Source organism: Glycine max, chromosome 14 (genome assembly GCF_000004515.6).
Source record: "Glycine max cultivar Williams 82 chromosome 14, Glycine_max_v4.0, whole genome shotgun sequence".
NCBI classification, from domain to species: Eukaryota; Viridiplantae; Streptophyta; class Magnoliopsida; order Fabales; family Fabaceae; genus Glycine; species Glycine max.
The window spans coordinates 44,437,627-44,446,596 of NC_038250.2; the positions used below are offsets into that span (position 1 = coordinate 44,437,627).

General features: G+C 37.8%; 1 pseudogene across 1 annotated transcript in view; it reads left to right on the forward strand.

The window, feature by feature from the left end:
- The first annotated feature begins 7,768 nt into the window (after window positions 1-7,768).
- LOC100809567 (phospho-2-dehydro-3-deoxyheptonate aldolase 1, chloroplastic-like) overlaps window positions 7,769-8,970 on the forward strand; it is a 4,657-nt pseudogene continuing 3,455 nt past the window's right edge. Inside the window, exons 1-2 of the transcript XR_418140.4 lie at window positions 7,769-8,389; window positions 8,627-8,904. The product of XR_418140.4 is annotated as a phospho-2-dehydro-3-deoxyheptonate aldolase 1, chloroplastic-like (transcript). The remainder of the gene's footprint in view (window positions 8,390-8,626; window positions 8,905-8,970) is intronic.

Genomic DNA, 8,970 nt, shown 5'->3' on the forward strand with positions numbered 1-8,970 from the left:
TCATGAGGCCAATTCAAGAAAAATATCAAGTTTGAAGTAAGATCCATCATTATCCTAAAGGAAAAGGATTTATAGTTACACATGCAAAATAAATAATAAAAGAAAAAGATATAAAAAAGTCTAAAACTTCATGGTGGACTAAGATAAAATGGAGGAAATAGGAAGCCTTTGTTGAGTTAAGCTCATACGCGTTGTGTATGTTAGATCCACACTTCCATGTAATTATGACAAGTGGCTAAGTCTTCTCACAGGCTGTGACCCTCTTCAACGCCAAATTATCATGGTTCCTCAATTCTCACCATAACTAAAGAAAAAAAAAAAGGATAACTTTCACTTAGAGAAGTTAATATTACATATAAAATTTCCTATTATTCTCCCAAATTAATTAGCGTACAATATGGAAGTCTTTCAATACCCCCCACACACTTGGGTTTTGCTTGTACCTTGAGTTCCCTTCAGCATTCAAGAATAAACTTAACATTAAGCATTATCTATCAAAGGGATTCCAAAAAAATTAAGTCTTTAGTCCAATTATGCAATCAAACCCAAGTCAGGATAATTAGAGTGTTGGGTTCATCTTGACTAGTCCATTCCCTTGTTGAGAATAATGAGGTTAATTCTCTTAATTCATAACAAAATTAAAATTAATATAGTTAGAGCACTTTAATTTTTATTTATTATTTATAATTATAGTAGATTATTATAGTTTGGTGGTTTGGTGGATGTTGACCAGTGCGTCTCAAGTGAATTGAGGTCCAAGATCTTTTGAATTTGGTGAGTCCTCTTGTAAAATATAACAAAACTATACAATAAAATATATAACATTTATTCTTCTTCTTTTTTTGTCATTCAATCTTGTTACATATTTTATCTCACATTTGTCTTTCTTTTCTCTAATGAATTGTTATATATGTTAGTTATATAAATATAATTTCTCAAAATATTCTATAGATCCATGCGGTCGTAGTAATGGTTTGTTAGGAATAGGTGGGGGTAGGAGAAGATGGAAGAATAGTGTAAGCAGAATACAAGAAAGGAAAAGGAGTTAAAGTGGGTTGGTGGAAGAAGACTTGAATCTATCCGAAAATTAAATAAAAATCTTCAGTTTGTGAGTGAAATCATTGGGTATATTAGTCAATTGAGTGCAAGGCTGAGACCATAACATAACACACCTACACCTTGTTGCACGTGTGCTTTCTTGGAACAACAAAGTTCCTTTGCTTTCCCACGTGGAAATTTGAGTGTCACCACTTTTGACTTTTTTTGGTTTGGTCTGGTCTTTGCTCAGATGACTGAGGGCTGTAACGAGGAAAGGCCAGGAGAGATGTATTATGTATATATATAATAAATTTAATGTATTAATTAATTAATATCAATGGCTAAGTCTAAGTCTAAGTGGCTAAGAAAGAGGGAAGCCAATCCGTACATGTTATCAGAAAAAACAATTGTAAATTACAACAACAAAGAATAAATAACAAAAGTTTACTAAAATATAAAATTCAATATTCCTAAAACGTCTTAATGTAATTTTAATAAAAGTTTTGTTTATTAATCAGTAATTGAATACTTTTAAAGATATTTGTAGCGGTATTGAGAAAAAGAGAAAAACCATTTAATTTAGATGAGAGTAAGTGAAAAATAAAAGAGCAAAACCATTTAATTTAGGTGAAAGTAAGTGAGAAATAAAAGATTTGTTTGTGTAGATGTTGAGTTAAAGACCTAAATACAATTAAGTATAATAAGTATTGTGAAAAGTATAAACCGGCAAAATAATATATTTTTTTTGGGTGAAAAGAATGAGTCTAACCGCCTTAAGTCCTGATAAAAAGAATATAATTGTAACTTTATAAAGAAAACATGTATAATCTAAATTAGTGAGCATATGTAAAGCATAGAAAATGGAGTGACAAAATATTAGGCATCTAAAACACACGAGGCAAGGGTACATGGAGGGATTGCAGGAATATTACAAATTTCTTCTTCACAAACTTCCAACATGCTTTTATGGAAGAGGATCTTTGGAAACTTTTTTTGGGGGAAGGTCATAGATGTCTTTATAATACCAAGGAGGGAAAAAGATATGGGTTTGTAAGGTTGTTCAAGGTGAAAGATTTGGTTAGGATGGAAAGGCGACTAGATAATATCTTTATTGGAGATAAAAAAATGTGTCAACCTTTCGAAATTTAAAAGACATGAGGGTGGAGGGAAAGGACAAAAATATAGGGGAGGAAAAAGGGACAATAATGAACTAGGCGATGCTTTCTAGAAAACACAAAAAAACATATGCCCAAAAGGAAACACATAGAAGCAAAAACACTCATAGAAAGTGGGAGGTAAAAAAACATAGAGCATGCAAACAACATAAGGATGATTGGAAAGACCTAGATATCACCTTACAAATAGATAACCCAAGCTGGCTCCAGAAATGTTGGGTCGCATGGTTGATTGAACCGATGAAGGCAAGTTGTATTAATGAGAGGTTTATACTAGAAGGAACGAAGAAGGTAAGGGAAAGAAACTTTAATCAATTACAAACATCTAGTAATCGATTACAAGATTCAAAATTCAAATTTCAAAACCCTTTTTGAAAAGCCATTTGCAAATCTAGTCTCTCATAATCGATTACAGTGTTTGATAATCGATTACCAGTGCCTTTGATCTCTTGGAAACAATTTGTTTGAGGCAAAAACTTATCAACCAGGGAGAAAATATAATGTTACTATTAGTGGATGGAGAAAAGAGATTAGAAGACATCATTGACGCCAAGCAAGAGAGGTGGAGCAATATGTTCCACTCGATAAAGCCATGGAAGCCAGGAGAATCAACAAGGTATAGGCTTGTGTGGGTGAGATGCTTTGAGTTATCAGTACAGTTTTGGAACACAGAATGTTTCACAAAAACATTAGTAAATGTGAGAATATTCAAGGATTTGGATAAAGAAACTTCCTCTTTCGCAAAACTTGACAACATAAGGATTCTAATAAGCACTGCGTGGACTGGGATGACAAATACTCACAAAAGGATCAAAATTAACAAACAAATTTGTTATGTTCTCTTGTTGAAGAAAGCAGAGGCAAAAGAGGAGAAAGATTGATGTGGTAGGGCAAAGAGATCTACGAAGTCGAAGGACGAGTCATCGATAGCAGGGCTTGATTTGGGGGCTTTGTCGTTGAGCATATCCAAATGCTTAAATTTCAGGGAAGGCTTTGAAGATGAAGGTGAATGGCTAGGGGTGCAAAGAGATGATAGCGGCGGGGGTGAGGGGAAGAACGTATCGATGATTAGATAGAATAGTACCATGATGTCCATTCTAAATATGTTTCATAAAGAAAACACTGCATCATCAGTCATTGGAAGCAGAGCAAGGCGTGTGGGGATGGATTATGGGATAGACAAAAGCTATGAAGGGAAAAATGTGTGGAAGGAGGCGCAAGATGTAGAAAAGCAGAGGCCTATGGAGGATAAAAGTGGGACAGAGGAAGGATTTATGTTAGCTATACCAACTATGGATATCAACAAATGTATAGATGATCAGAGATCAGATTTCAAAAGAAGACACGCAAAAGGAAGGAGAGCTAGAAACATAAAAGCTCTTTAGGCATGTGAGGAGGTATGAAACAAGAAAGGTTTGGTGGAAGAGGAAAAAGGTCTAGAAAAACTAAAAGAATCTGACAAAGGCCAACATTCAGAAGCCTACATTATGGGTCAATTAGGGGAGACAGTCAAAGGGGGTGAAAAAAGGCCTAAGCCCAAATATTACCACAAAAAAAAAGAAGCAAACAAAGTGTTTAGATAACAACCAAACTAATTTTGGGTCAATGAATATTGTGGGTGCAGATCTACATGCATGGATCAATTTGGGGAGGGGGGGATATGGTTGTAAAGGCCTAGGAGACTTTAATTAATTATATGAAGAAGAAAAGAGGTGATAACAGACTAAAGAAGGTTGATAAAGGGGAAATAGGGTCAATGAAAAAGAGGAAAATGGTCAACAAAATCTTCTGCAATAAAGGCAAAAGAAGGAGGGAGCCACATAAGGTGTTGAAAGATACCGTCAAAAGGATTATAAAAAAAACTAAACATTTTGATGACAAAGCCCCAAAATGTAAGAAGGTAGAATGTATTTTTTTTAAACTAAAAATAAAATTTATCAAATTTATTTTCTTGGTTTAAAAAATAATACAAAAGTATTTTAAATTTGATTTGAAAACTATTTCAATTTCATTTTTTACCAAACACATTTTATTTTAAAATTATTAATTTAAAAATTAAAAATTAAACTTATGACTACCTGTCAGACTCTAATTTCGTCCAGGGACTATCATTCACTGATGTTTTGATTCTCGCTAGCTGAACTGCGTTGTTCGACACCAGTTACCGCACAAGACGAAAGATCGTTCAATGTTTTAATCAAGAATGCGAAAGATACCAAAAAAAGAGGGGCAAAAAGGGTCTTTTTATTGAGTTTCTTGGACCCTAGCTCGCCCAGGCTAGCCTCTGGCTTGCCTGGGCGAGCCAGTTACTTCAGGAGTAAGTCTTAGCTCGCTTGGGCGAGCTGCCATGGTCCCAAGTGCCATTTTTTCTATAAATAGGCATGAAGGGGAGGCTGAGAAGGGGTTCCAGCATTGAGGAGTGAAGGAAATTGAGAGAAATAAGAGAGAAGAAGAAGAAAAGGAAACGAAGTCGAGGCGCTGCCAAATCGCGATCAATCTCTACATCGTTCTTTGTTCGGTGTTCTTTGTGCGACCGTCAGTTAGTTTTGTTTTAAGATTTGAATGTGATCTATGCACCCTTAGGGGTCCCCCTTGTTGTTTTGTGCATATTCATCTTCTCCTTCTATCATCGGTAATCTCATTTTTTTTGTAAAATTTAATCTTAATCGATAATTAGTGCCGTAAAGTTGTCTTTTAAAGACATTGAAAGTTAACAAAACCAACACATAACTGATTTTCTCTCCATCAAAGTCACTTGAGATCGTTCAAGGTCCAACGTCTTAACGACCCTCTTTTATTCTTATTTACTAAAAGTGAACCTTTCGAAAGCATAAAAACAATTTGACACACAAACTTTCACGTTTTAAAGAACTACGTAGGTATGAATTCTTCATCGCAACTGAGGATAGGTAGGAGCAAAGGCAACACCCTTGTCGATCCCAAAAAAAAATATAAAAAGATAAAATAAATAATATTAAAGTCACATTTTTGCACACACGATTAAAGGTTGTTGTCCCTTGTAACGGGCGCGTGGAGTGCTAATACCTTCCCTATGCGTAAACAACTCCCGAACCCTTATTTTCAAAATTCGCAGACCTCTTTTTGGTTTTTCTAATGTTTTTCTCAAATAAACGTTGGAAGACACACCCTTTTCTTTCCACCTCGCCCGCCCGTTGAAGGGTAGGTTGCGACAAATAACGACTCCACTGGGGAGTTGATAAAGAGTTAAGCCATTTGATCAATGTGCTTTTTTTTATCATGACTTTTTCTTTGTTTAGGCTCCCTTTTCTCTTTTATATTTTGCTTTGTCCATATTTGTATATAACCTTTTGCTGTGATATTGTGTTTGGTGTGTGTCTATCTATCTATTACATTCGTAATTAGAAATATTTGTTTGTTCTGTGCACACATGGCACCTACACCTTTGCACACACATTAAGGTATTAGGCCCTATACCCGGGTCTGTGTGAGACATAGGAAGTGGAGGTTGATCTGTGGTCATGATGGGTCTCCGACTCGCTTGATAACAGTAAAGCCTCATCTAGAGTTTTCCTCTTTTGATGATGCGTTGTAGCTGGTAGTCCTTACTGCCACAATGTTGTTATCAAAGAGGATGATACCTCTAGAAGCCTTTGAAAGTTACATACAACCACCCTTGGGAGTTATCACCGGATAGTGAACTTTCGATCCCTTCCATTAGGATCCTAAACTAGGGACACAGAACAAACTTACTATGTCTTGTTTCTTTGATCTAGTCATGCATATCTTTATAATGTCGTAATAGTATACACCATTCCTGTGTTTACCATTTTATTATGTTTGCACGTGGCATTTTGCATTAAGTCGTTATGTTATCATGCTCATTTGTCTAGCATGTTTATTTGTGTTACCAACCACATACCTTCTGTTGTCATTAGTCATTATGTTCACTCATGCATACTTCCACCATGTCGTTGCCCATGCCTTGCATTCTTTCTCATCGTCAAAGTCCCGAAAGAAGCGTGAAGGTCAGCACCGCTTTCTTAGTTGCATGCATTTGGTTCCATGGTAATAACTGTGAACAAACCATGATGCCTAATGCATTGTGGATAAGAAAGGATGGTCTTTCGGGTGTCTTGTGTCAGTTGATAGATGCGTTTGTCATGCATAGCATAATCATGCCCTGATGCATTCATCATATGTCCTCTATGATAAGGTGTTGAAGTATTGGTTATCAGAATTTTCATTCTCGCAAACATGGGGTTGGACCAAGTGCCATCTTTTAAAAAGATGTTCTATCATGTCAAAGTCAAGAATCTAGAACTAGCCAGTTTGCGAAAATTGGGGCAGTAAATGGATCAAGTTCAACGTCAAGCTTTCAGCAAGGTGATGTGATCCTGACTAGGAGCGGATCACTTGATATAGGTTACAAAGTTTTTTTTGGATGACGCCACTTCCAGAGAAGGAAGATAAGTCAAGTTAGACGTCACAAGGATTACCTTGATAAGTCTGAGATTGGTTCAACAAGGAACCCAGAGAGAAACTCTCACCAAATTTTATGAAAATGCCAAAAGTTTTTTTTATTGAAAACAAAAACCAATACTTATAGTGTATCTGAACAAAATGATAAAAATAGACATGGGCCAAAAAACAGTTTGGGCCAAAAAATTATAAATAAAAAATACAACATATTTATTATGGGCCTTCAAATTAATCTGAACCTTTAACAACAATTAATAGTCTTAATAGTGTCTCTGCTTCTGGGCCTTCATCCTTCTCCACTTGGGCCTTCGTCCTTCTCCACTTGGGCCTTTAGCCTGTATTTGATCAGTTTCAGGATTCTCATCACAAGGCATATGGAAAGATCTGGGATCTGACAATGATAGAAGTGTCCATTGAAGTCATTGCATCTCTCACTTAATACTACGACCAATCACTCAGATGTTTCACTTTTGGGGACTTTCAGTTAGCACCAATCATAGAGGAGTTCGAAGGGATCTTAGGATGTCTGCTAAGGGGAAGGAAGCCATACCTTTTTTTTCGAATTCTATTCTTCTATGACAAGAATAACAAAAGTGATCAAGATCTCGAAACAAGAATTAGACCGAGTGAAGCAAAATAAGAATGGAGTGATAGAGATACCAAGAAAGTGCTGGAAGGAGAAGGCAGAAACTCTTGTACTATTATATAGATAAACAAGTATTTTAGTTTAAATTTCAAGGGACTAAATCAAAATAATTTTTTTCTTCTGAAAAACGAATTTAACCTTAAAAATGTTTTATTTATTTATAAAGAACCCGTATTCAGCTGGGTCGTTAACTCCACGCCACGCCGCCTACTCACTACGCCAAAAAAAGGGGGCGATTAGTAGGTAAAGATAACAAAACAAAAACAATTATAAAAAAAAAAGAATCCAAAAACACGAAGCATTAGTAATTTGAGCTTATTGACAACTAGCACAATTCCAACAGTCCCCAAAATACCCTCGAATTGACGAAAACACCCTTCCCCAACTACCACGATCCCAGACGCACACTGACGGCAACAACCCACACTAGAGGCATCTCCTTATAAAACCCTCACCAAACCCTCTTCAGCCACCCCCTCTCACAATCCCTTTGTGACTCCAAACAAAGCCCACACACCAACTTCATTTCCATTCACAATGTCAATTTCCTCCACTTCCAACTCCCTCATTCCCCCCAAATCTTTAATCCCCCAATCCCACCCCCTCATTCCCAACATCAGGCCCGGGCTCCGGCCCAAGCCTGGCCCATCCCCTTCCATCCTCGCCGTCCACGCCGCCGAGCCCGCCAAAATGGTGGTTTGTTGCCGACAAGAACCAGGATCAAGACCAACAATCGGCATTTCCGGCCGCAATCAAAGCAAACAAGTGGGGTGTGGACAGCTGGAAGTCCAAGAAGGCCCTGCAGCTGCCCGAATACCCCAACCAGGAGGATCTCGAGGCCGTCCTCCGCACCCTCGACGCCTTCCCTCCCATCGTCTTCGCCGGCGAGGCCCGGACACTCGAGGAGCACCTCGCCGAGGCCGCCATGGGAAATGCCTTCCTCCTCCAGGGCGGAGACTGTGCCGAGAGCTTCAAGGAGTTCAATGCCAACAACATCCGTGACACCTTCCGCATCATCCTCCAGATGAGCGTCGTCATGATGTTCGGCGGCCAAATGCCCGTCATCAAGGTAAATGGTAACAAATAGAAACATATTTTTTTATACAATCTTCTCGAATCGAATAAGACCACTATCAAAACTCAGCAAGTTCCATTTGATTCCTCGTGAAATGGACCGGAGGGAGTGATGAAATATTAAAGTGTCAATTTGTTAATGTGTCTATTTTCCATTGTGAATTGACATAAAAGAGGATAAAGTTTGTTTTGTAAGGTGTGAAATGAGAATTTGTGTTGTGTGTTTGTTTAGGTGGGGAGAATGGCGGGGCAATTTGCGAAGCCGAGGTCGGATTCGTTTGAGGAGAAGAACGGCGTGAAGCTTCCGAGTTACAGAGGGGACAACATTAACGGAGACTCCTTTGACGAGAAGTCGAGGATTCCGGATCCGCAGAGGATGATTAGGGCTTATTGCCAAGCCGCGGCGACGCTGAATCTTCTCAGAGCTTTCGCCACCGGTGGTTATGCTGCTATGCAGAGGGTTACTCAGTGGAATTTGGACTTCACGGATCACAGCGAACAGGGAGATAGGTATTTGTTTATTTTATTTATTTGCAATTTGCAATTACAATTTTTTAATTTTTGTTGGAATGAACA